The 26,888-nt window shown below is 46.4% G+C and overlaps 1 protein-coding gene across 12 annotated transcripts in view; it reads right to left on the bottom strand.

The window, feature by feature from the left end:
* Nucleotides 1-2,850, bottom strand: part of LOC110486907 (trinucleotide repeat-containing gene 6C protein) — a 77,932-nt gene extending 75,082 nt beyond the window's left edge. For 11 of the 12 annotated variants that reach the window (XM_090194111.1, XM_090194113.1, XM_090194115.1 and 8 more), the window contains exon 1: nucleotides 2,544-2,850. The gene's annotated coding sequence lies outside the window, so the exon portion shown is untranslated. The remainder of the gene's footprint in view (nucleotides 1-2,543) is intronic. The other variant, XM_090194112.1, reaches the window with a different exon arrangement.
* Between the last annotated feature and the right edge of the window lie 24,038 nt (nucleotides 2,851-26,888).

Raw genomic sequence — 26,888 nt, 5'->3', positions numbered from 1 at the left:
ACTCAATTATCAAGAATGAATTTGCCTTTCTGGCTGCTTAGAGAACGCCTGAGGACCAAACTGCTGAGTTGGGACTAGGAGAGTGATATGCTTTAGTTATGCTGATCTGTGCTTCGATCGCTTTGTACTTATTCAGACCTGATTAATAACAACATGGATTCTTCTGACAGTTCTTGAGTTGCTGATATGTGTGTGTTCTTCTTCGAGGCCTTGCCTGGCAAATCTGAGGGGCAGATCAGGGAATCATTTGGGACTATCAACAATGCTAACTTGTAAGAAATAGAGCCAATCAAAACCATTACCTCAGAGATCCTGTCCTGGTTAGCCAATAGTGTGGCATGCAAAGTCAAAACATGTAAACCTATATCTAAGAAACAGTTTGACATCAGAGCATTTCACAAAGAGCAAGGTTAGTCATTTCAAAGGCAAACAACTACCCTGTAAGCCAAACTGCCAGAGCTGCCACAGAAACCTAACCATCAGGCCACTGTGTGTATGCTGAGCTGAGGAGAGGAACTGAGTGCAGGCCTAAGACCTGATCTGTATAGTAATCAGAGCATTAGAGTGTGTATGAGGTGGTCGATGTCAACTGACTGTGAAGACAGTGTAATGACAGGTGTCACAGGGATAAGGGGATACAGGAAGAGAAAATGTGTTTCAATTAAAAAGAGATTATGACATCTTGACAGTTCAAAGGATTCCAACTGTAGAAGAACAGCTCATTGTGCCATGGAGTCCCTCTCGCTGAAATAATGGTACGGGACATCTTCCTATAAACACATCTAGGGACGGGTGTTGACTAGCATAAGCTAAACTGCTGCAACATCTGATGGGTCTACCCATTTTCACAAATAACCATGTGCTTTCATGTCTCTATTCAAATAAACAAAGCCTTGTGAACAATAAAGCAACCTTCCTCTGGAGCGCATTCCAACTCTGGCAACATGGCCCATCTTTCAGCCTGGCAAGCCCCTTCCTCTCTGGGAGACTCATGCCAGGGCAGCCCAGCCATTATGACTGCATGCCCAGAGCAGGAGGCAGTTGCCATCAACAATAAATGTGTATTCATGTCAGAGAAAGCAAGAGGAGGAAATCACTTGCTAGTAGCTACCTTTTAAAAATCAGCAACCAACAGAAACATGGCAGGCTTAAGCAGAGAACCAAGCTTGTAAGTGTGGACCCAGCTTCAGCCATGTCTGTTTGGTTAGACTAGAGAGATTTGATTGGCTGTATTCCGACCACACAAGGGCCAAAGGTTATGTCTAGATGGGATGCAGCTTGTCAAATTTGACGCCAAAAGTTGTTTCCCTAACCCAATTCTCCTAACCTGCAACGAAAAGTAAATTTGGACAAATACTGTATCCCTTCTAGACAAGACCAGGGCCAAAACAATTAACCAGAAGTGCCATGAGAATTGGAAAGGATCCAATATGGACTTCCAAACCACTCTAATCTCAAATGTGTATAACCTCAAATAGAGCCCGCAATTCCTTGGCTAATTTGTTTAACCACCCCCATTACTACCCCCATAACCCTAACCCATTGGATAGTAGTCCTGCCTGTAACCCCAACCAGCTCATTTTGTATCTGTATTTGACTACATTGTCTATTTTATCACCACAGCAGTACCGAATGCCTACCTGTTTACTCTAGAATAGATCTATGTGCTTAGCATTTCAAACACATATGCCAGTCGGCATGCGCATGTGGGATGTTGTTGAAGCCCATTATTAAATGTCATTGGTTAATGCAAATGTCACGATGAAAGTTGCTTGTTTCTACCTATACTGATCATTTTCCTCCCGGTGTGCATTATGTTTGCATTTCAGATCAGTTTGGTTTCCTTTAATGAATACATTTTAAAGATGGTTATTACAATGAAGTGATTTAATAAAAACAAGACCTTGGTAGTCAAATTTAGAAAATTGCCAACAATGTTGCAATACTCAAACATGAAGGCATTACGCACTGTTTTGATAAATTGATGCTGTTTATCAATCGGAAGCTGCAGCCGCATATCAGGGCGCTTTGCTTGGATGCGAATCCCCGCCCCTCTTTAAATATTTCTCTAAATAAATCATGTTAAAAGATTAGAAAATACAATACGTTTTACCTCATTTCCCACTGTGGGCTTTAGTGAATTTGAATTCAATTTGAGGTGTAATTTGCATGACAATAATCGATGTTCTGTCCTTGATACCCTTATCACAGACCAATAATTCGATCGCAGCAAGAAGCTACAGTAGCAAAGCAATACAGCTACCGTTAGCTCTCTGTAGTCCTAACCATTTGGCAAAGTTTTAGGTTCGAAATGTGTTCTCTAGTCTCGAATGTAATTGCAAACAACCAAAGCAAATGTTGATTATCTCAGGAAACAACGTGAAATAGAGCAAGTGTCAGAGAAAGGAAGAAATGGCAGCAGAGTGCGATATTTAAGCAAATAAGCTAGCTAATGCCAAGCAAGATAAAGTATAACGGTGCAACTTGTGTACTTTTTCAGCTAAATATAAAAACGAACACCATATGCATTTTCAGTAACCTACCTTGTCTTTGATGAGCTGACATTTTTAAAGTGCAAAAAAAATATGTTTTACAGCACGCGACTGTGAAATGTTCGCAAATAGAGGAATCCAAGAGAGCAAATTCTTGCAAAATCCAATATTTGGAGAGAGGGTATTTCCAAGATATCCATTAAAACATCGTCGATGATAATTCCTACCGTTCAACGGGCTTTCGTTAGTGGTGCCTCTGCAGCCATTTTGTTCAAACTAGCGATAGCAGCAGCTCGCGACGCTTCAATCTGAGGTACAGGACGTGCATCTGTCCCTAGCGACTGGCCACGTGACCTCCAATAACAAACTGGTCCCACTCAAAGAGGCGCCACATGCTCCGCCTCGCCGTTTCCATGACAACTGCCGTGGCCAACCTCTCTCTACCTCCTTGTTTCCTTGCCTTCCTTCCTCTCCCTTTCTGACTTGCTTACTAAGAAAGCAATGCAATGCAATGCAAAGCTATACAGTGTTTGAGCTCACAGTTCTGTAGCTTTTGAAGATTTAGAATGTTTAGTTCCTAATGTGTTATGTGAGCAAGTGCAATGTTTATGCTTCGCTGGTTATGTACTTTTCACCTACAGAGGGCACAATTTCAACACATCTTATGTTGATCATACACCAGCACTTACAAACATGTTAGTGCTCTCTGTGCCAGCCCAGCATTCCATTCCTATTTGCATAACACACACATACACACCAGCAGTACTCCACACCATGCCTTCTTTTTCTATATTATTTCTTGTTGTTGTTGCAAACAAAGAATGAAATAGATGTTTAAGTGGATTCCACAGGGTTCTCTAGCAGCTTAAGGTGATGATTCCAACTGGGCCAATTCAAATCTACAAAATGAGACTCAGCATGGAAGATTGGAGGCTACAATGGGCTTGTATGCTATCTACTATCTGGTAGGGTAGGAAAACACAATTACCTCCACAAGTCAATATTTTAGTCATGCTGGAATGATAACGATAAACTTCTCTATCCCCCACTTCCAGTTTATCTCTGTCATCCTTCTCTCGCTCTCTCAAGAGACAAACAAATACGATCAGAGTGCCGGACAAATATTTTACTGTGCAACGAGCCAAATCTGGATCTCACTAAGGACCCATATCTCTCTCTCTCATTAGCTCTGATCTACCATTCACACCCAGGCTAAGCAAACCCCATCTGATACTGTTGCTTAGAGGCTTAGATGAATATGTGTCTATCAGAAGACATCATATACAGTGCCTTGCGAAAGTATTCGGCCCCCTTGAACTTTGCGACCTTTTGCCACATTTCAGGCTTCAAACATAAATATATAAAACTGTATTTTTTTGTGAAGAATCAACAACAAGTGGGACACAATCATGAAGTGGAACGACATTTATAGGATATTTCAAACTTTTTTAACAAATCAAAAACTGAAAAATTGGGCGTGCAAAATTATTCAGCCCCCTTAAGTTAATACTTTGTAGCGCCACCTTTTGCTGCGATTACAGCTGTAAGTCGCTTGGGGTATGTCTCTATCAGTTTTGCACATCGAGAGACTGAATTTTTTTCCCATTCCCCCTTGCAAAACAGCTCGAGCTCAGTGAGGTTGGATGGAGAGCATTTGTGAACAGCAGTTTTCAGTTCTTTCCACAGATTCTTGATTGGATTCAGGTCTGGACTTTGACTTGGCCATTCTAACACCTGGATATGTTTATTTTTGAACCATTCCATTGTAGATTTTGCTTTATGTTTTGGATCATTGTCTTGTTGGAAGACAAATCTCCGTCCCAGTCTCAGGTCTTTTGCAGACTCCATCAGGTTTTCTTCCGGAATGGTCCTGTATTTGGCTCCATCCATCTTTCCATCAATTTTAACCGTCTTCCCTGTCCCTGCTGAAGAAAAGCAGGCCCAAACCATGATGCTGCCACCACCATGTTTGACAGTGGGGATGGTGTGTTCAGCTGTGTTGCTTTTACGCCAAACATAACGTTTTGCATTGTTGCCAAAAAGTTCAATTTTGGTTTCATCTGACCAGAGCACCTTCTTCCACATGTTTGGTGTGTCTCCCAGGTGGCTTGTGGCAAACTTTAAACAACACTTTTTATGGATATCTTTAAGAAATGGCTTTCTTCTTGCCACTCTTCCATAAAGGCCAGATTTGTGCAATATACGATTGATTGTTGTCCTATGGACAGAGTCTCCCACCTCAGCTGTGGATCTCTGCAGTTCATCCAGAGTGATCATGGGCCTCTTGGCTGCATCTCTGATCAGTCTTCTCCTTGTATGAGCTGAAAGTTTAGAGGGACGGCCAGGTCTTGGTAGATTTGCAGTGGTCTGATACTCCTTCCATTTCAATATTATCGCTTGCACAGTGCTCCTTGGGATGTTTAAAGCTTGGGAAATCTTTTTGTATCCAAATCCGGCTTTAAACTTCTTCACAACAGTATCTCGGACCTGCCTGGTGTGTTCCTTGTTCTTCATGATGCTCTCTGCGCTTTTAACGGACCTCTGAGACTATCACAGTGCAGGTGCATTTATACGGAGACTTGATTACACACAGGTGGATTGTATTTATCATCATTAGTCATTTAGGTCAACATTGGATCATTCAGAGATCCTCACTGAACTTCTGGAGAGAGTTTGCTGCACTGAAAGTAAAGGGGCTGAATAATTTTGCACGGCAAATTTTTCAGTTTTTGATTTGTTAAAAAAGTTTGAAATATCCAATAAATGTCGTTCCACTTCATGATTGTGTTCCACTTGTTGTTGATTCTTTTACAAAAAAAATACAGTTTTATATCTTTATGTTTGAAGCCTGAAATGTGGCAAAAGGTCGCAAAGTTCAAGGGGGCCGAATACTTTCGCAAGGCACTGTACATGACCATAAAACTATGACTCTGATAATAAATGGGATGACAGCCCCCCATGAGTACACACAATGAAATAACCATCTGGACTCACGTCACCCACATGGATTATGGCAGAGATGTGCCTTACGGCGACAGTAGCAAAGCACAATGACTCAGCCTACATCATGATGAAGTACATGGTGAGGCGTGGAGGAAGAGAGGGAGGGGGAGAGAGAGACACTAAGCATGGCTTATGGAAAATACTCCTGGGGGTGTCATGGCCTCTACAGACGTTCATAATTCAATGTCCCCTGGTAGCTACCAGGCTCTCTCTGTCTGTCTGTCTGTCTGTCTGTCTGTCTGTCTGTCTGTCTGTCTGCCTGTCTGCCTGTCTGTCTGTCTGTCTGTAGGATCCTATAAAGGGTTAAATGTCATCTTAGGCAGACTCAGGGGGCCAGACAGGGGTTGTTGAACTTGATGTCACCAGAGTGGACGTTAGTATTGATCGCGGTCACAGGGAGTCAACGTACGCCGTGGAGCCGGTTAGAGATTCAATTATGACCCTTGCCGACCCCGCGACATCTGTCTGCCAGAGATAAAAGGTCAGGCTGTTAACGTGTTTAACAACTTGGCCCCGTGGCAAACACAGAAGGTAAATTAAAGGAGGAATTGTCACTGGGGAGAGGAGGGGTGGAGGAAAGAAGAGTCTCGGATAGGAGAACTGCTTTATAGATTCAGTTAAGGGTATAATCGGTTTAATATACAGATACAGACAAGCACAGACAGCGATAAACACAGAGACAGCCATAGACACAGAGACATTCATAAACACAGAGACATCCATAAACACAGAGACAACCATTAACACAGAAGCAGCCATTAACACAGAAGCAGCCATTAACACGGAAGGAGCCATTAACACGGAAGCAGCCATTAACACAGAAGCAGCCATTAACACAGAAGCAGCCATTAACACAGAAGCCGCCATTAACACAGAAGCCGCCATTAACACAGAAGCCGCCATTAACACAGAAGCAGCCATTAACACAGAAGCAGCCATTAACACAGAAGCAGCCATTAACACAGAGACATCCATAAACACAGAGACATCCATAAACACAGAGACATTCATAAACACAGAGACAGCCATAAACACAGGGACAGCCATAAACACAGAGACAGCCGGATACACACAGATGCACGCTGGAACGCAGACTCACAAAAACGTTTTTTTAAAGTAAATAAAATACAAATATTTTTTCTGTCACATACACCAGATAGGTGCAGTGAAATGTGTTGTTTTACAGGGTCAGCCATAGTAGTATGGTACATTGACCTTGATAATTAGATCATTTTGCTAAGGTTACCTGAACGTTGTTACAAATGATATTTTCCATATATTTAAGGTGGAGTCAGCAAAATGATGTTGCACTAGCAACATTGCGATGAGCAAGTAGCAAGACTTCATTCTTACACAGTCACACAGTCTTTTTTCTTACAACCGGTCTAACTGATGTCATCAAAATTAAGGAGGACCAAGGCACTCTTCATATCTGCGCATGGGCACAGGTTTGCTTCACGCTCTTACAACGTGGTAGCCACGTCTAATTCTTTCACCCATTCAATCCCTCATCTGTTACTTGTTCATGGGACCAGCTGACATTCACTCACTCACTCACCTATTCACACTTGGTCACTCACTCACTCCCTCCGTCTTTTCCTCTCTCCCTCTTTTTCCCTCACTAACAGGGATGGAAAAGGTACTGGAATATCATACTCAAGTAGAAGTACTGTTACTTTAATTACATTTTACTCAAGTAGCAGTATATGTTACTTCAATGACATTTTTCTCAAGTAGGAGTACTGTTACTTTACTCAATTTCACTCCAGTAGAAACATGCTATCGATGCTAGCCTCGTGGGCATTAGATAGTCTATTGTGGCTCAATTGTAAGATAGAGAGTCACAACCACACTGTTTATCAGATTTATTATACACAAACATAATTGGCTACCTTTATGGGATACAAATGAACAATTAACTACCGGCAAACATTGGCTTGTGATTGCTCTCTTTCTCTATCGCTCCATTTTCTGTGTCCCTCCAGATCTGTAGAGGTGCTGTCTTCATCATAAAAGCTGATAGTAGGCTATTTCAACCACATCAAATATGCATCGAAGCCAAACTGAAACCTTATCAGAAAAACATTCGGTCGTTTTCACAGCTTTCTTTTTTCTTACAACCGGTCTAACTGATGTCATGAAAAAGAAAGTTTCGGCTGCATGGCCTTTGTCAGAGAGGCCAGGCAGCCTCCCTAAAGGCCATGCAGCCTCCCTTTACACAGAAAATCTTTTCATTTTTTTGTGATATTGCATTTTCTCCCCAGTCCCTAAAGGTCTTTGCTCCCCGAACAAAGATGACAGAGACTAGATTGAAGCATTCATTCTATCGATCATTATTCTGTTGAGCAAGTATTTATTTATTCTTCTGGGGCAACATATAATGAATGACAAGAGAGAAGCGACATGGGGGGCATCAGATTTTTACTTTATCACGTATAGTTGGGCGGTTGTGGATGGGTTATTTTTAATTGCGGGCGGGTAGCGTGAAGAAACAGCTGACCTGCACACCACTAACAAACAAACACGCACGCACGCACACACGCACCACTAACAAACACGCACACACTCTGTTTATCTACACTTGTGATGAGCATGTCTTTCTAAGGGGCTGGAAGTGAAGAGCAGCGCAGCCATCAAAGCCTCTTCACACTGTTATCCTTCAAAACCTGCTGGCGCCTCAGCAGCCCCACGCACCTGACATGTTCACTCACGGTTGTTTCGGAGGAGGTGTGCTAGCAGCGCTAAGTGCTAACGTCTGATAGCGCAGCACCAGATTTCTTTGTGGACTCGAGATGAGATTGAAGATTGTGGGGGGATGGGAGGGAGATATATCAGTCATGGATAACATAGTGATCTGTTTCTATAGGGCAAATACCCACTTGATCACTGTCTCTGACGATATGTGTTAGGCATTGTCATTAGAAAGAGAGAAAATCTCTTCATGTATGTGTGTGCAGGGGCCCAGCTGAGGACCGGGGGCATGTACCCCCTACATTTTGAAATTGCATTTTTAGGCAACTAGATTCAGCAGCAGGCCAATTCTTGTTGGCATGGGGGGGCAGAACATAATTATAATATTCTGTACACTGCAAATTGACCACAACTAAGCCCCAAAAAGAGATTGTTGTTTTCAAATACTATCATTTCATACCTTGATAACATTGTCTATTTTATTTGTGGTAATACTTGGTGAACAGACTTCCTAAATTAAACTTATTTTTTAGCTGAATTCCTGGTGATTATATGTTTTGCTAAAAACTTTGGGGGGCAAAAAATCCCTTGCAGGACGGTTTTGGCCCGCTGACCGAATGTTGCCACCCATCATCTGTCTGTCATTCTGGGCTGGGGAGTCAGACACAATAGAGGCTGATCTTGACTTCACTCTGATCAATACTCTTATCCCCTGAGACGCTCCCTGTGTGTGCGTGTGTGTGTGTCATATTGATGAGCAGGACATGAGTGCAGTTGAAGCCATGGACCAAAAGGAGATGTGGATGAGTTAATGAATGTGAATAGGAACTGGACTAGGAAGACAAACAGCTAAACTTGATTCCCATTGCCAGTTGTTATCCTTTAACCTAGTATGTGTATTAAAAATACTAAAGACAAAGCAAGAAGAAGTCACGGCATTAATATTCTATTATTGTCACGGCCGTCCTCCTCTTCATCTGAAGAGGAGAGGCGAGATGGATCTGAGGACCAATACGCGGCGTGGTAAGTGTCCATGGTCAATCTTTAATAACGAAAGTAGTGAACACTGAACACTATACAAAACCAGTAAACAAAATAACAACTGTGAAGCTAATCATATGGACTGTGCTGAAACAAGCCATCAACATAGACAATCACCCACAAACAAACAGTGCAACCCAGGCTACCTAAGTATGATTCTCAATCAGAGACAACTAATGACACCTGCCTCTGATTGAGAACCATACTAGGCCGAAAACATAGAAATGCCCCAAAACATAGAAAAACAAACAGACTGCCCACCCAACTCACGCCCTGACCATACTAAATAAATACAAAACAACGGAAATAAAGGTCAGAACGTGACAATTATGCAGATTCTAAGCTATTATGAGGCAAACAAAAGTATTGCCATAACGTAAAGTAAACTCTTCATTTAGTGTTACAGAGGGGGAAAATGAGGCTGTGTTTTCAATCTGCAATCAGGGGGAATAACACTGTGTATTCTCAAAGGGTTGCTGGAGTGTGTTGTGGTGGGGATAACAGTCTAGCATGGGTGTTGTGGTGGGGATAACAGTCTAGCATGGGTGTTGTGGTGGGGATAACAGTCTAGCATGGGTGTTGTGGTGGGGATAACAGTCTAGCATGGGTGTTGTGGTGGGGATAACAGTCTAGCATGGGTGTTGTGGTGGGGATAACAGTCTAGCATGGGTGTTGTGGTGGGGATAACAGTCTAGCATGGGTGTTGTGGTGGGGATAACAGTCTAGCATGGGTGTTGTGGTGGGGATAACAGTCTAGCATGGGTGTTGTGGTGGGGATAACAGTCTAGCATGGGTGTTGTGGCTATCAGCCTCTCTCTCCTCCCCTTCTCGCTTCCTCCTCTCTCTCCCTCCTCTCTCTCTCCATCCTCTCTACCACAGCATACATGTGTCACAGTGATGAATGCGTCCTTCCTCCAAATGACCTCCAAGGTCACGAGAAGCAGGGAGAATGCAGCCAGCCTCATTTCCCAAGAAGCCTTAGCAGGTAACAGCAGCTTGACCTAATCTGAAATGTAATGAAACGAGCTCTCACGCAATGGGCTCTCCACTGGACTGGAGGGTTGTGTGTGTGTGTGTGTGTGTGTGTGTGTGTATTTTCTCTCTCTCTCTCACACACACTGGATTTATATCAGTTGGTAACCATTATTTTATTATTTTGGTACCAGACTCACTCTGCCTCACTGGTGTCTATCTCGTCCACATATCAAACCCAACTCCAACCACTCTACTTGCCACACTGTGGACACCCCACACACACACGCACACATGCACACCAACTAGAAGATCTCTCTCCACAAGGCCAAGTTGGAATAGAAGGAGAAGAACAGTAAGTGAGTGAGGTGGTATGGGTTAGGGTGGCCGATTAGGGTGGCCAGAACCAGGTGGTATGGGTTAGGGTGGCCAGAACCAGGTGGTATGGGTTAGGGTGGCCAGAACCAGGTGGTATGGGTTAGGGTGGCCAGAACCAGGTGGTATGGGTTAGGGTGGCCAGAACCAGGTGGTATGGGTTAGGGTGGCCAGAACCAGGTGGTATGGGTTAGGGTGGCCAGAACCAGGTGGTATGGGTTAGTGTGGCCAGAACCAGGTGGTATGGGTTAGGGTGGCCAGAACCAGGTGGTATGGGTTAGGGTGGCCAGAACCAGGTGGTATGGGTTAGGGTGGCCAGAACCAGGTGGTATGAATCTGCTCTTGAAATCAAAACACACAGTCATTCAGAAATCAACCAACCAATCAACCAACCAACGAATCAACCAACCAATCAATCAATCAATCAGCCAATCAACCAATGAATACATCTGAAAATCCCACAGATTTACACAAAGATGGATACAGCAGCCAGGCCAAGCCACATTGGCCCTCACATTTACCACACTTCTGCAGTGGGATTAGCTTGGTAAATAATACATGAGTATGTAACTACAGTGGTGAGATGATGGTACCAGGATGAATATTGCCAATGCGAGGCAACAGCAACAGCAGTGTCTTCCTCGCAGTGGAGAAGGTCTTATCTAGGCTATACTATCAATCTCAATGCCACGTCCCGAGATCCTGTATCCACACATTATTCATTTAATATTAATGAATTAACATTATTGTTCACCTAATTATTTAGTATGTCTTAATTATCTCTTAGATAATCTATGCATGCTAGGTCATGGGGAACGTAAATTAGAAATTATGATGTTGTTTCTGTGGCCTACAAGAGGAATGTAGGGTATTTTCTGCATATGAATCACCATAGAGTTGTAATATTGAATGTCCCTGGTGTGGGGGTTGTAGTGTCTGTTGCTGTATGTGTTGTAATCTCTCCTTCTCTACCTCCTCTCCTTTCCATTTCCCAGTCAGGGCACACACTCTACAGAGCAAAATGAATCATTCATACATCTGTGTATAATCCCGTAGGCCTGCTCCCCAGACAAACAGAGAGCGACTGAGAGAGACAGAGACTAGGAGTTAAGTCCTCAGTCCCCTTCATCACTCTCAGTCCTCTTCATCACTCCCAGTCCTCAGTCCTCTTCATCGCTCCAATTCCTCAGTCCGCTTCATCACTCTCAGTCCTCAGTCCTCTTCATCACTCTCAGTCCTCAGTCCTCTTCATCACTCCCAGTCCTCAGTCCTCTTCATCACTCTCAGTCCTCAGTCCCCTTCATCATTTTCAGTCCTCAGTCCTCTTCATCACTCCCAGTCCTCAGTCCTCTTCATCACTCCCATTCCTCAGTCCCCTTCATCACTCCCAGTCTGTAGTCTCAGCTCTGCCTACCTTCCTGGTGTTATTGACCACCCCAGCGTGTTGTGGTGTAGCTCAGTAGGTCTCCACCACTGTTTACTGCCTCCTTTTTGGGCCTGGAGGCCTCTGTCTCCACCACTGTTTACTGCCTCCTTTTTGGGCCTGGAGGCCTCTGTCTCCACCACTGTTTACTGCCTCCTCTTTGGGCCTGGAGTCCTCTGTCTCCACCACTGTTTACTACCTCCTCTATGGGCCTGGATGCCTCTGTCTCCACCCCTGTTTACTGTCTCCTCTATGGGCCTGGGAGGCCTCTGTCTCCACCACTGTTTACTGCCTCCTCTATGGGCCTGGAGTCCTCTGTCTCCACCACTGTTTACTGCCTCCTCTATGGGCCTGGAGTCCTCTGTCTCCACCACTGTTTACTGCCTCCTCTATGGGCCTGGAGGCCTCTGTCTCCACCACTGTTTACTGCCTCCTCTATGGGCCTGGGAGGCCTCTGTCTCCACCACTGTTTACTGCCTCTATGGGCCTGGGAGGCCTCTGTCTCCACCACTGTTTACTGCCTCCTCTATGGGCCTGGATGCCTCTGTCTCCATCACTGTTTACTGCCTCTATGGGCCTGGTAGGCCTCTGTCTCCACCACTGTATACTGCCTCTATGGGCCTGGTAGGCCTCTGTCTCCACCACTGTTTACTGCCTCCTCTATGGGCCTGGGAGGCCTCTGTCTCCATCACTGTTTACTGCCTCTATGGGCCTGGATGCCTCTGTCTCCACCACTGTATACTGCCTCTATGGGCCTGGATGCCTCTGTCTCCATCACTGTTTACTGCCTCTATGGGCCTGGATGCCTCTGTCTCCACCACTGTATACTGCCTCTATGGGCCTGGTAGGCCTCTGTCTCCACCACTGTTTACTGCCTCCTCTATGGGCCTGGGAGGCCTCTGTCTCCACCACTGTTTACTGCCTCCTCTATGGGCCTGGTAGGCCTCTGTCTCCACCACTGTTTACTGCCTCCTCTATGGGCCTGGGAGGCCTCTGTCTCCACCACTGTTTACTGCCTCTATGGGCCTGGGAGGCCTCTGTCTCCACCACTGTTTACTGCCTCTATGGGCCTGGGAGGCCTCTGTCTCCACCACTGTTTACTGCCTCTATGGACCTGGGAGGCCTCTGTCTCCACCACTGTTTACTGCCTCCTCTATGGGCCTGGTAGGCCTCTGTCTCCACCACTGTTTACTGCCTCCTCTATGGGCCTGGAGGCCTCTGTCTCCACCACTGTTTACTGCCTCCTCTATGGGCCTGGGAGGCCTCTGTCTCCACCACTGTTTACTGCCTCCTCTATGGGCCTGGGAGGCCTCTGTCTCCACCACTGTTTACTGCCTCCTCTATGGGCCTGGGAGGCCTCTGTCTCCACCACTGTTTACTGCCTCCTCTATGGGCCTGGGAGGCCCCTGTCTCCACCACTGTTTACTGCCTCTATGGGCCTGGGAGGCCTCTGTCTCCACCACTGTTTACTGCCTCTATGGACCTGGGAGGCCTCTGTCTCCACCACTGTTTACTGCCTCCTCTATGGGCCTGGTAGGCCTCTGTCTCCACCACTGTTTACTGCCTCCTCTATGGGCCTGGAGGCCTCTGTCTCCACCACTGTTTACTGCCTCCTCTATGGGCCTGGGAGGCCTCTGTCTCCACCACTGTTTACTGCCTCCTCTATGGGCCTGGGAGGCCTCTGTCTCCACCACTGTTTACTGCCTCCTCTATGGGCCTGGGAGGACTCTGTCTCCACCACTGTTTACTGCCTCTATGGGCCTGGGAGGCCTCTGTCTCCACCACTGTTTAGTGCCTCCTCTATGGGCCTGGTAGGCCTCTGTCTCCACCACTGTTTACTGCCTCCTCTATGGGCCTGGGAGGCCTCTGTCTCCACCACTGTTTACTGCCTCTATGGGCCTGGAGTCCTCTGTCTCCACCACTGTTTACTGCCTCTATGGGCCTGGTAGGCCTCTGTCTCCACCACTGTTTACTGCCTCCTCTATGGGCCTGGGAGGCCTCTTTCTCTACCACTGTTTACTGCCTCCTCTATGGGCCTGGGAGGCCTCTGTCTCCACCACTGTTTACTGCCTCCTCTATGGGCCTGGGAGGCCTCTGTCTCCACCACTGTTTACTGCCTCCTCTATGGGCCTGGGAGGCCTCTGTCTCCACCACTGTTTACTGCCTCCTCTATGGGCCTGGGAGGCCTCTGTCTCCACCACTGTTTACTGCCTCTATGGGCCTGGGAGGCCTCTGTCTCCACCACTGTTTACTGCCTCTATGGACCTGGGAGGCCTCTGTCTCCACCACTGTTTACTGCCTCTATGGGCCTGGATGCCTCTGTCTCCACCACTGTATACTGCCTCTATGGGCCTGGTAGGCCTCTGTCTCCACCACTGTTTACTGCCTCCTCTATGGGCCTGGGAGGCCTCTGTCTCCACCACTGTTTACTGCCTCCTCTATGGGCCTGGTAGGCCTCTGTCTCCACCACTGTTTACTGCCTCCTCTATGGGCCTGGGAGGCCTCTGTCTCCACCACTGTTTACTGCCTCTATGGGCCTGGGAGGCCTCTGTCTCCACCACTGTTTACTGCCTCTATGGGCCTGGGAGGCCTCTGTCTCCACCACTGTTTACTGCCTCTATGGACCTGGGAGGCCTCTGTCTCCACCACTGTTTACTGCCTCTATGGGCCTGGATGCCTCTGTCTCCACCACTGTATACTGCCTCTATGGGCCTGGTAGGCCTCTGTCTCCACCACTGTTTACTGCCTCCTCTATGGGCCTGGGAGGCCTCTGTCTCCACCACTGTTTACTGCCTCCTCTATGGGCCTGGTAGGCCTCTGTCTCCACCACTGTTTACTGCCTCCTCTATGGGCCTGGGAGGCCTCTGTCTCCACCACTGTTTACTGCCTCTATGGGCCTGGGAGGCCTCTGTCTCCACCACTGTTTACTGCCTCTATGGGCCTGGGAGGCCTCTGTCTCCACCACTGTTTACTGCCTCTATGGACCTGGGAGGCCTCTGTCTCCACCACTGTTTACTGCCTCCTCTATGGGCCTGGTAGGCCTCTGTCTCCACCACTGTTTACTGCCTCCTCTATGGGCCTGGAGGCCTCTGTCTCCACCACTGTTTACTGCCTCCTCTATGGGCCTGGGAGGCCTCTGTCTCCACCACTGTTTACTGCCTCCTCTATGGGCCTGGGAGGCCTCTGTCTCCACCACTGTTTACTGCCTCCTCTATGGGCCTGGGAGGACTCTGTCTCCACCACTGTTTACTGCCTCTATGGGCCTGGGAGGCCTCTGTCTCCACCACTGTTTACTGCCTCCTCTATGGGCCTGGTAGGCCTCTGTCTCCACCACTGTTTACTGCCTCCTCTATGGGCCTGGGAGGCCTCTGTCTCCACCACTGTTTACTGCCTCTATGGGCCTGGAGTCCTCTGTCTCCACCACTGTTTACTGCCTCTATGGGCCTGGTAGGCCTCTGTCTCCACCACTGTTTACTGCCTCCTCTATGGGCCTGGGAGGCCTCTTTCTCTACCACTGTTTACTGCCTCCTCTATGGGCCTGGGAGGCCTCTGTCTCCACCACTGTTTACTGCCTCCTCTATGGGCCTGGGAGGCCTCTGTCTCCACCACTGTTTACTGCCTCCTCTATGGGCCTGGGAGGCCTCTGTCTCCACCACTGTTTACTGCCTCCTCTATGGGCCTGGGAGGCCTCTGTCTCCACCACTGTTTACTGCCTCCTCTATGGGCCTGGGAGGCCTCTGTCTCCACCACTGTTTACTGCCTCCTCTATGGGCCTGGGAGGCCTCTGTCTCCACCACTGTTTACTGCCTCTATGGGCCTGGAGGCCTCTGTCTCCACCACTGTTTACTGCCTCCTCTATGGGCCTGGGAGGACTCTGTCTCCACCACTGTTTACTGCCTCCTCTATGGGCCTGGGAGGCCTCTGTCTCCACCACTGTTTACTGCCTCCTCTATGGGCCTGGGAGGCCTCTGTCTCCACCACTGTTTACTGCCTCTATGGGCCTGGGAGGCCTCTGTCTCCACCACTGTTTACTGCCTCTATGGACCTGGGAGGCCTCTGTCTCCACCACTGTTTACTGCCTCCTCTATGGGCCTGGTAGGCCTCTGTCTCCACCACTGTTTACTGCCTCTATGGGCCTGGGAGGCCTCTGTCTCCACCACTGTTTACTGCCTCCTCTATGGGCCTGGGAGGCCTCTGTCTCCACCACTGTTTACTGCCTCTATGGGCCTGGGAGGCCTCTGTCTCCACCACTGTTTACTGCCTCCTCTATGGGCCTGGGAGGCCTCTGTCTCCACCACTGTTTACTGCCTCTATGGGCCTGGGAGGCCTCTGTCTCCACCACTGTTTACTGCCTCTATGGGCCTGGTAGGCCTCTGTCTCCACCACTGTTTACTGCCTCCTCTATGGGCCTGGTAGGCCTCTGTCTCCACCACTGTTTACTGCCTCCTCTATGGGCCTGGGAGGCCTCTGTCTCCACCACTGTTTACTGCCTCTATGGGCCTGGTAGGCCTCTGTCTCCACCACTGTTTACTGCCTCCTCTATGGGCCTGGGAGGCCTCTGTCTCCACCACTGTTTACTGCCTCCTCTATGGGCCTGGGAGGCCTCTGTCTCCACCACTGTTTACTGCCTCCTCTATGGGCCTGGGAGGCCTCTGTCTCCACCACTGTTTACTGCCTCTATGGGCCTGGGAGGCCTCTGTCTCCACCACTGTTTACTGCCTCTATGGGCCTGGTAGGCCTCTGTCTCCACCACTGTTTACTGCCTCCTCTATGGGCCTGGGAGGCCTCTGTCTCCACCACTGTTTACTGCCTCCTCTATGGGCCTGGGAGGCCTCTGTCTCCACCACTGTTTACTGCCTCCTCTATGGGCCTGGGAGGCCTCTGTCTCCACCACAGCAGAGGAGGATATGGATATGGAAGGCATCCACACACACAGGATATGTTACATACGTATGCTATTTCATTCATTCATTGGTTCATACAAGTTGTGTGGATTGGCTCCTCAGTAGAGAGGTGAAGCACGGTGCTTTCCTACTCTGGCATTACCCTGACCTGTTCTACCTGATTAATCCTCTGATTAAATGAGCTGCCTTTCTCTGGAGTATCAATAACCCTCCTGTACAGCCGCTAGCAGTTATCACTCCCTCTGTGCTGTAATAGGTTAGAGGTCGTCACACACCTCCATAGACAGGCTTACTGCTCCCCAACCCACTGTCTCTATGTGTGTGTGTGTGTGTGTGTGTGTGTGTGTGTGTGTGTGTGTGTGTGTGTGTGTGTGTGTGCGTCTGTGTGTGTGTGTGTCTGTGTGCGTGTCTGTCCATGTGCGCGTCTGTGTCTGTCTGTCTGTCTGTCTGTCTGTCTGTCTGTCTATGTGTGTGCGTGTGTGTGCATGTGTGCGTGTGCACGCTAGCAGGGAAGTGTTGTTAAATGTTAGTCAATTCACACCACCCATCCTCTCAAGCTGTCAGAAACGGATTGAAATCTCATTACAATTTCAAACATCCAGATATTTTTTTTCTTAAAACATGCACACCTCCCCTCACTCCTGCCCCTCTTTCAGTTACACATAGCTTTGATGTCTTCATTTGAGGGACTGGTAGGGAGTGTGTGCGTACGGAGAGGAACTGATTAAAACTGTGCGTGTTTGTGTGTGTGTGTGTGTGTGTGTGTGTTTGGGTTGGAGGCAGTGTGTTCATGTGGAGTTGCTGGTTAAAGGGGCTAGAACAGGGTTTTCTTGGGAGTGTTTTTGTTCTTGGGGTCGAAAGAGCTCCCAAGTCTTAAGAGCCAAAGGGACAGCCTCTGGGTGTGTTCCAAATGGCACACTATACACAATGTAGAGCACTACTTTAGGAAATAGGGTGCCATTTAGGAGGCATACTCTGTGTCTGTGTTCTCTGACTACAATGCAGAGTTCAACGAGAACGAAAGATCGCAAACCTGAAACACAACAGACAATTGTATTGACCCATAAATGGAATAGAGCCATAGCCTCTTCCAAATAATTCACATCTCAACATGAAATGAATGATTCCCTCCAAATTCATTCCCTGTGACCGTTATCTCATCAAAGAGGAGATGACAGTTCATTCAGAAGCCAAACTGAAAGATCAGGGGAATGGGTGGAGGAATTGTCGGCTGCAGGAGATTCATACACATACGCGATAAACAGTTAAACTGTCTCCATAAGGAACACTATGAAGAGTTAAACTGTCTCCATCAGGAACACTATGACAAGTTAAACTGTCTCCATCAGGAACACTATGAAGAGTTAAACTGTCTCCATCAGGAACACTATGAACAGTTAAACTGTCTCCATCAGGAACACTATGAAGAGTTAAACTGTCTCCATCAGGAACACTATGAACAGTTAAACTGTCTCCATCAGGAACATGATAAACAGTTGAACTGTCTCCATCAGGAACATGATAAACAGTTAAACTGTCTCCATCAGGAACATGATAAACAGTTGAACTGTCTCCATCAGGAACATGATAAACAGTTAAACTGTCTCCATCAGGAACACTATGAACAGTTAAACTGTCTCCATCAGGAACACGATAAACAGTTCAACTGTCTCCATCAGGAACACTATGAACAGTTAAACTGTCTCCATCAGGAACACGATAAACAGTTAAACTGTCTCCATCAGGAACATGATAAACAGTTAAACTGTCTCCATCAGGAACATGATAAACAGTTAAACTGTCTCCATCAGGAACACTATGAACAGTTAAACTGTCTCCATCAGGAACACGATAAACACTTAAACTGTCTCCATCAGGAACACAATAAACAGTTAAACTGTCTCAATCAGGAACACGATAAACAGTTAAACTGTCTCCATCAGGAACACTATGAACAGTTAAACTGTCTCCATCAGGAACACAATAAACAGTTAAACTGTCTCCATCAGGAACACTATGAACAGTTAAACTGTCTCCATCAGGAACACAATAAACAGTTAAACTGTCTCCATCAGGAACATGATAAACAGTTAAACTGTCTCCATCAGGAACACTATGAACAGTTAAACTGTCTCCATCAGGAACACGATAAACACTTAAACTGTCTCCATCAGGAACACAATAAACAGTTAAACTGTCTCAATCAGGAACACGATAAACAGTTAAACTGTCTCCATCAGGAACACTATGAACAGTTAAACTGTCTCCATCAGGAACACAATAAACAGTTAAACTGTCTCCATCAGGAACACTATGAACAGTTAAACTGTCTCCATCAGGAACACTATGAAGAGTTAAACTGTCTCCATCAGGAACACTATGAAGAGTTAAACTGTCTCCATCAGGAACACTGTGAAGAGTTAAACTGTCTCCATCAGGAACACTATGAACAGTTAAACTGTCTCCATCAGGAACATGATAAACAGTTGAACTGTCTCCATCAGGAACATGATAAGCAGTTAAACTGTCTCCATCAGGAACACTATGAACAGTTAAACTGTCTCCATCAGGAACACGATAAACAGTTAAACTGTCTCCATCAGGAACATGATAAACAGTTAAACTGTCTCCATCAGGAACATGATAAACAGTTAAACTGTCTCCATCAGGAACACTATGAACAGTTAAACTGTCTCCATCAGGAACACGATAAACAGTTAAACTGTCTCAATCAGGAACACAATAAACAGTTAAACTGTCTCAATCAGGAACACGATAAACAGTTAAACTGTCTCCATCAGGAACACGATGGACAGTTAAACTGTCTCCATCAGGAACATGATAAACAGTTAAACTGTCTCCATCAGGAACACGATAAACAGTTAAACTGTCTCAATCAGGAACACGATGAACAGTTAAACTGTCTCCATCAGGAACACTATGAACAGTTAAACTGTCTCCATCAGGAACACTATGAACAGTTAAACTGTCTCCATCAGGAACACTATGAACAGTTAAACTGTCTCCACCAGGAACACGATGAACAGTTAAACTGTCTCCATCAGGAACATGATAAACAGTTAAACTGTCTCCATCAGGAACACAATAAACAGTTAAACTGTCTCCATCAGGAACACTATGAACAGTTAAACTGTCTCCATCAGGAACACGATGAACAGTTAAACTGTCCCTATCAGGAACATGATAAACAGTTAAACTGTCTCCATCAGGAACACGATGAACAGTTAAACTGTCTCCATCAGGAACATGATAAACAGTTAAACTGTCTCCATCAGGAACACAATAAACAGTTAAATTGTCTCCATCAGGAACACGATGAACAGTTAAACTGTCTCCATCAGGAACATGATAAACAGTTAAACTGTCTCCATCAGGAACACTATGAACAGTTAAACTGTCTCCATCAGGAACACGATGAACAGTTAAACTGTCTCCATCAGGAACACGATAAACAGTTCAACTGTCTCCATCAGGAACACTATGAACAGTTAAACTTTCTCCATCAGGAACACGATAAACAGTTAAACTGTCTCCATCAGGAACACTATGAACAGTTAAACTGTCTCCATCAGGAACACTATGAACAGTTAAACTGTCTCCATCAGGAACACGATAAACACTTAAACTTTCTCCATCAGGAACACGATAAACACTTAAACTTTCTCCATCAGGAACACGACAAACAGTTAAACTGTCTCCATCAGGAACACGATAAACAGTTAAACTGTCTCAATCAGGAACACAATAAACAGTTAAACTGTCTCCACCAGGAACACGATAAACAGATAAACTGTCTCCACTCGGAACACGATAAACAGTTAAACTGTCTCCATCAGGAACACTATGAACATTTAAACTGTATCCAGCAGGAACACAATAAAAACAGTTAAACACAGGAGGTCTCCCATTCATTAACCTTCAGCCCACTCAATACCACTCAAAGTGGATCTAATTCAGCTAAAACAAAAGAACGCAAAGATTTCACTTGAAGAGGACGGAAGTGGGAGAAGATATTAAAAGCCTAAGAAATCATTAAATAACCTGGGTGGACTTGAAAATAAAATAAGTTGATGTTATTTTTCCTTATTTGTTTTTTAATGGTTGTTTTTATTGTAAAAACAAAATAAGATATTCATTTAATAACCATTAAAATATCTCATTAGAATAACCATTTGCCTAAAATAACAGTAAACAGATGTATTGTAGCAAGAACTGAATATTTTGGTATTTGCATATTTTTGTTCACCGCTCAGTGGCTCACCGGGCAATAATGAATGAATCCCAAATTGAATTAAGGCGTTATTACTGGCTACGGGCGATCTGATTATGTGGCTTATTAAATCTGCTGTAAAAGGCCCACTGTGCTTCTGTCAGGCTTGGAGCGGGCAGCCGACTAGACGGCCCGGCCCACAGGGCAACTCGCCCACTCCACCAGCTGAGGCCCGCACCGATCGTTACCAAGGCAACGGCATAGCAAGAAGATATAGGGCCTGCCAAATGGAAAATGTCAATGACAGTAGATATGTTGATAGAGTGTTGTAGTGTTAAGGCAGGGGGCAAACAGGCTGGGAAAGAGGAGGAGGGGGGGAGAAAGGGGGATAGGAGAGGGGAGGGGAGAGGAGGGTGTTCAGTGTGTGTGTGTATGAGTGCGTGTGTGTGTGTGAGACAAGTTAAATGCGAGGCTGACTGTAATCCGGCAGAGCTGACAGGGAGAGACTGTCTGCCTTCATTAGAGTACAATTCCTTTGGATGCAGTCAGTGTGTGATGGACACTCGACACCTCTCCCAACCTCCCTTCACACCAGTCATCCAACCCCTAGTCTCCCCTGGTAGACAGTGTGATTGTGGTTAGGTGATATTGGGGAGGAGTGAGACATGGAGTGTAGTGGAGGTAGTGGTGAGAGGTACTCTGTTCTAATCCACATATTGATCCCCCTGCACGGGCAGACTGACGATCGATGCAGGCAATAAAACCAAGCTGTACCGTCTCTAGGGAGAGGTAGAGCTCTGACCCGCAGGCAGACTGATAGGCTTGAAGAGTTTGTGGGAGGGAGGGGGGAGGGTGGGTGGGTCTGTCTGTCTGTCTCTGTCTCTCTCTGTGTGTGTGTGTGTGTGTGTGTGTGTGTGTGTGTGTGTGTGTGTGTGTGTGTGTGTGTGTGTGTGTGTGGTAGAGCCAAAGTGAGGGGTAGAGGGAGATCAGACAAAATCAGTGTGGGCATCCCCATGGCTGTCATACACACCTCCCTTCAGGGACTCTGTACCATTGAACTAATGTTGCCATTCATGATCTCAAATAGTACATTGACCAGTCATATTAAAAGTACATCTACAGTACACTAACTGTACGCAGGCAGAAAGACAGACAGACAAACAGAAGGAGGATGGGTCTACATGCAGCAGTAGAGTCGAGAATGGCGGAGTGGTACAGGGGAGGGTCTACATGCAGCAGTAGAGTAGAGAATGGCGGAGTGGTACAGGGGAGGGTCTACATGCAGCAGTAGAGTAGAGAATGGTGGAGTGGTACAGGGGAGGGTCTACATGCAGCAGTAGAGTAGAGAATGGCGGAGTGGTACAGGGGAGGGTCTACATGCAGCAGTAGAGTAGAGAATGGCGGAGTGGTACAGGGGAGGGTCTACACGTAGCAGTCAAGCCAGGGTGAATAAATCTCATTCAGTATGAGGGAGAGAGTGGGTGATGCCAACCACCGCAGGCAGACAGGCCAGCCCCAATCTTTCAGTTTTAGGAAGAGTAGGCGATGCCAACCACCGCAGGCAGACAGGCCAGCCCCAATCTTTCAGTTTTAGGAAGAGTAGGCGATGCCAACCACCGCAGGCAGACAGGCCAGCCCCGATCGTTTAATCACATCCCAATATGTATAATTCCAGTGTATGATTCACAAGTTGGTTTATATGAGTAGGGATGTTAAGCTACTGCTAAAGAAGTCTCTAGATTTTGCTCGCCTGAAGTAGAGTACATTGTGATAAATTGCAGGCCACACTATTTGCCTAGAGAGTTTTCAGCTATACTTTTCGTGGCTGTTTATTTACCACCTCAGAAAGATGCTGGCACTAAGACCGCACTCAGTCAGCTGTATAAGGGAATAAGCAAACAGTAAACCACTCACCCAGAGGCGCCGCTCCTAGTGGCCGGAGACTTTAATGCAGGAAAACTTATATCAGTTCTACCAAATTTCCATCAACATGTTAAATGTGCAACCAGAAAAATTCTAGATCACCTTTACTCCACACACAGAGACGCGTACAAAGCTCTCCCTCGCCCTCCATTTGGTAAATCCGCCCACAACTTTATCCTCCTGATTCCTGCTTACAAGCAAAAATTAAAGTAGGAAGCACCAGTGATTCGGTCAATAAAAAAGTGATCAGATGAAGCAGATGCTAAACTACCAGACTGTTTTGCTAGCACAGACTGGATCATGTTCCGAGGATTCTTCCGATGACATTGAGGAATACACCACATCAGTCACTGGCTTTATCAATAAGTGCATCGAGGACGTCGTCCCAACAGTGACTGTACGTACATACCCCAACCAGAAGCCATGGATTACAGGCAACATTCGCACTGAGCTAAAGGGTAGAGCTGCCACATTCAAGGTGCGGGACTCTAACCCGGAAGCTTACAAGGAATCCTGCTATGCCCTTAGACAAACCATCAAACAGGCAAAGCGTCAATACAGGGCTATGATTGAATCATACTACACCGGCTCCGAAGCTCGTCTTATGTGGCAGGGCTTGCAAATTATTACAGACTACAAAGGGAAGCACAGCTGAGAGCTGCCCAGTGACACAAGCCTACCAGACGAGCTAAATCACTTCTATGCTCGCTTCGAGGCAAGCAACACTGAGGCATGCATGAGCATCATCTGTTCCAGGCAACTGTGTGATCACGCTCTCTGTAGCCGATGTGAGTAAGACCTTTAAACAGGTACACAAGGCTGCGGGGCCAGACGGATTTCCAGGATGTGTGCTCCGGGCATGTGCTGACCAACTGGCAGGTGTCTTCACTGACATTTTCAACATGTCCCTGATTAAGTCTGTAATACCAACATGTTTCAAGCAGACCACCATAGTCCCTGTGCCCAAGAACACAAAGGCAACCTGCATAAATGACTATAGACCCGTAGCACTCACGTCTGTAGCCATGAAGTGCTTTGAAAGGTTGGTAATGGCTCACATCAACTCCATTATCACAGAAACCCTAGACCCACTCTAATTTGCATACCACCCCAAACAGATCCACAGATGATGGAATCTCTATTGCACTCCACACCCTTTCCCACCTGGACAAAAGGAACACTTACGTGAGAATGCTATTCATTGACTACAGCTCAGCGTTCAACACCATAGTACCCTCAAAGCTCATCACTAAGCTAAGGATCCTGGGACGAAACTCCTCCCTCTGCAACTGGATCCTGGACTTCCTGACGGGCCGCCCCCAGGTTGTGAGGGTAGGTAGCAACACATCTGCCACGCTGATCCTCAACACTGGAGCTCCCCAGGGGTGCGTGCTCAGTCCCCTCCTGTTCACCCACGACTGCATGGCCAGGCACGACTCCAACACCATCATTAAGTTTGCAGACGACACAACAGTGGTAGGCCTGATCACCGACAACGACGACACAGCCTATAGGGAGGAAGTCAGAGACCTGGCCGGGTGATGCCAGAATAACAACCAATCCCTCAACGTAACCAAGACTAAGGAGATTATTGTGGACTATAGGAAAAGGAGGACCAAGCATGCCCCCATTCTCATCGACGAGGCTGTAGTGGAGCAGGTTGAGAGCGTCAAGTTCCTTGGTGTCCACATCACCAACAAACTAGAATGGTCCAAACACACCAAGACAGACGTGAAGCGGGCACGACAAAGCCTATTCCCCCTGAGGAAACTAAAAAGATTTGGCATGGGTCCTGAGATCCTCAAAAGGTTCTACAGCTGCAACATCGAGAGCATCACTGCCTGGTACGGCAACTGCTCGTCCTCTGACCGCAAGGCACTACAGATGGTAGTGCGTACGGCCCAGTACATCACTGGGGTTAAGCTGCCTGCCATCCAGGACCTCTATACCAGGTGGTGTTAGATGCCCTAAACATTGTCAAAGACCCCAGACACCCCAGTCATAGACTGTTCTCTCTACTACTGCATGGCAAGCGGTACCAGAGTGCCAAGTCTAGGTCCAAGAGGCTTTTAAACAGTTTTTACCCCCAAGCCATAAGACTGGCTACCCGGACAATTGCATTGTGTGCCCCCCCCCCAACCCCTATTTTTACGCTGCTGCTACTCTCTGTCTATCATATATGCATAGTCACTTTAACTATACATTCATGTACATACTACCTCAATTGGGCCGACCAACCAGTGCTCCCGCACATTGGCTACCCGCACTATCTGCATTGTGTCCCGCCACCCACCACCCGCCAACCCCTCTTTTATGCTACTGCTACTCTCTGTTCATCATATATGCATAGTCACTTTAACCATATCTACATGTGCATACTACCTCAATCAGCCCGACTAACCGGTGTCTGTATTTAGCCTCGCTACTTTTATAGCCGCACTACTGTATATAACCTGTCTTTCTACTGTTGTTTTATTTCTTTACATACATATTGTTCAGCTAATACCTTTTTTGCACTACTGGTTAGAGCCTGTAAGTAGGCATTTCACTGTAAGGTCTACTACACCTGTTGTATACGGCGCACGTGACAAATAAACTTGGATTTGATTTGAAGTAAATCTAATCAGCATCACATAAGATTCAGTAGGCCCCCAGGTGTGTGAGTGAGTATTCTAGCCAGATCCCAGATCAGTTTGTGTTCTCAGTTTGTGTTCTCTTGTCACCAACAGATCTGGGATCAGGCTAGCTACAGTGTCATCCATCTGCCATGTGTGAACAATATAGACACAAGGGGTGTGTTCTATTGGAGTGAATAGAACCTTGAGCACAACAACGTGTATCTTTCCAACAAGAACTAACTAACCTGATAGTGTGGTCCACTCCTTCAAAAGTGACTCTCACATGTGGTAACTGCAGAGAGGGAGAGGGGGAAAGAGAGAGAGATAGATTAAGAGAGAATGAAAGAAAGAAAGAAAGAATGAATGAAAGAGGAGAGAAGAAAGAATGAATGAACGAAAGAAAGAGGAGAGAGAGAGAAGATAGAAAGAGGGGACGAAAAAACATAAAAAGAGAAGTGTTTAGATAAATGAAAAGGTCTTTGGGACTCCGTACTTCACAGACACTAGGCTAGGTAGTAACACATGCTCAGGCTTCTGCTCTTAAGAGGATTTGAGTTCATTAATAGATAAGGACAGTGGTAGACGGGGGAGAGAGATAAAAGCAATGGTGGCCCTTCACTCTTTCTTCTCTGGGATAAAGGTATGGAGTCATTCAACAGCAGGGACTCTTTTCTTTAGGCTGCTTGTTACCAGACATGGTGGCATCGCTTCAAATCATTCGAGGACAATAATAATTTGACCTAAAACATCAGTTTGAGCACAATGCATCTAAATTAAATATACTTTTTTCCATCCTTCTCCCTGTCACCTCACACACTGTCCATGAGTCACTGTCCACACTGTATTCCACATGGCCACAGAGAGCTTATGCTAACGACGTCCAACAATCCATTTAGCAGAGAATCTGGCGAACGAGATAAGACTAGCTAGCTAACTGCGGCGATAGAGAGGGGATGAGGCCTGAGAGGATAATCGGACCACTTCCTTAACACATTTTCTCTTAACCCTTGTGTAGTCTTAACATTCTGTATACTCCCCTTGTCCTAAGGGTCAAAAATGACCGCCTTCACTAAACCCCTAAAGTAAAGAAGCGTAATTGAATTTTAAACCCCAAATCTATTTTGCATTTATAAACAACCTGTCATTCATCACAAACTTTGTGAATATCTGGGTTTTCCCTCTTCACAATTCAGAAAGACTGCATTTAATCAGTGG

This window comes from Oncorhynchus mykiss, chromosome 12 (genome assembly GCF_057628025.1).
Source record: "Oncorhynchus mykiss isolate SJ-2025 chromosome 12, ASM5762802v1, whole genome shotgun sequence".
Classification (NCBI taxonomy): domain Eukaryota; kingdom Metazoa; phylum Chordata; class Actinopteri; order Salmoniformes; family Salmonidae; genus Oncorhynchus; species Oncorhynchus mykiss.
Note: the sequence above shows the minus strand (reverse complement) of the source record. Positions and strands in the feature narration are given on the sequence as shown.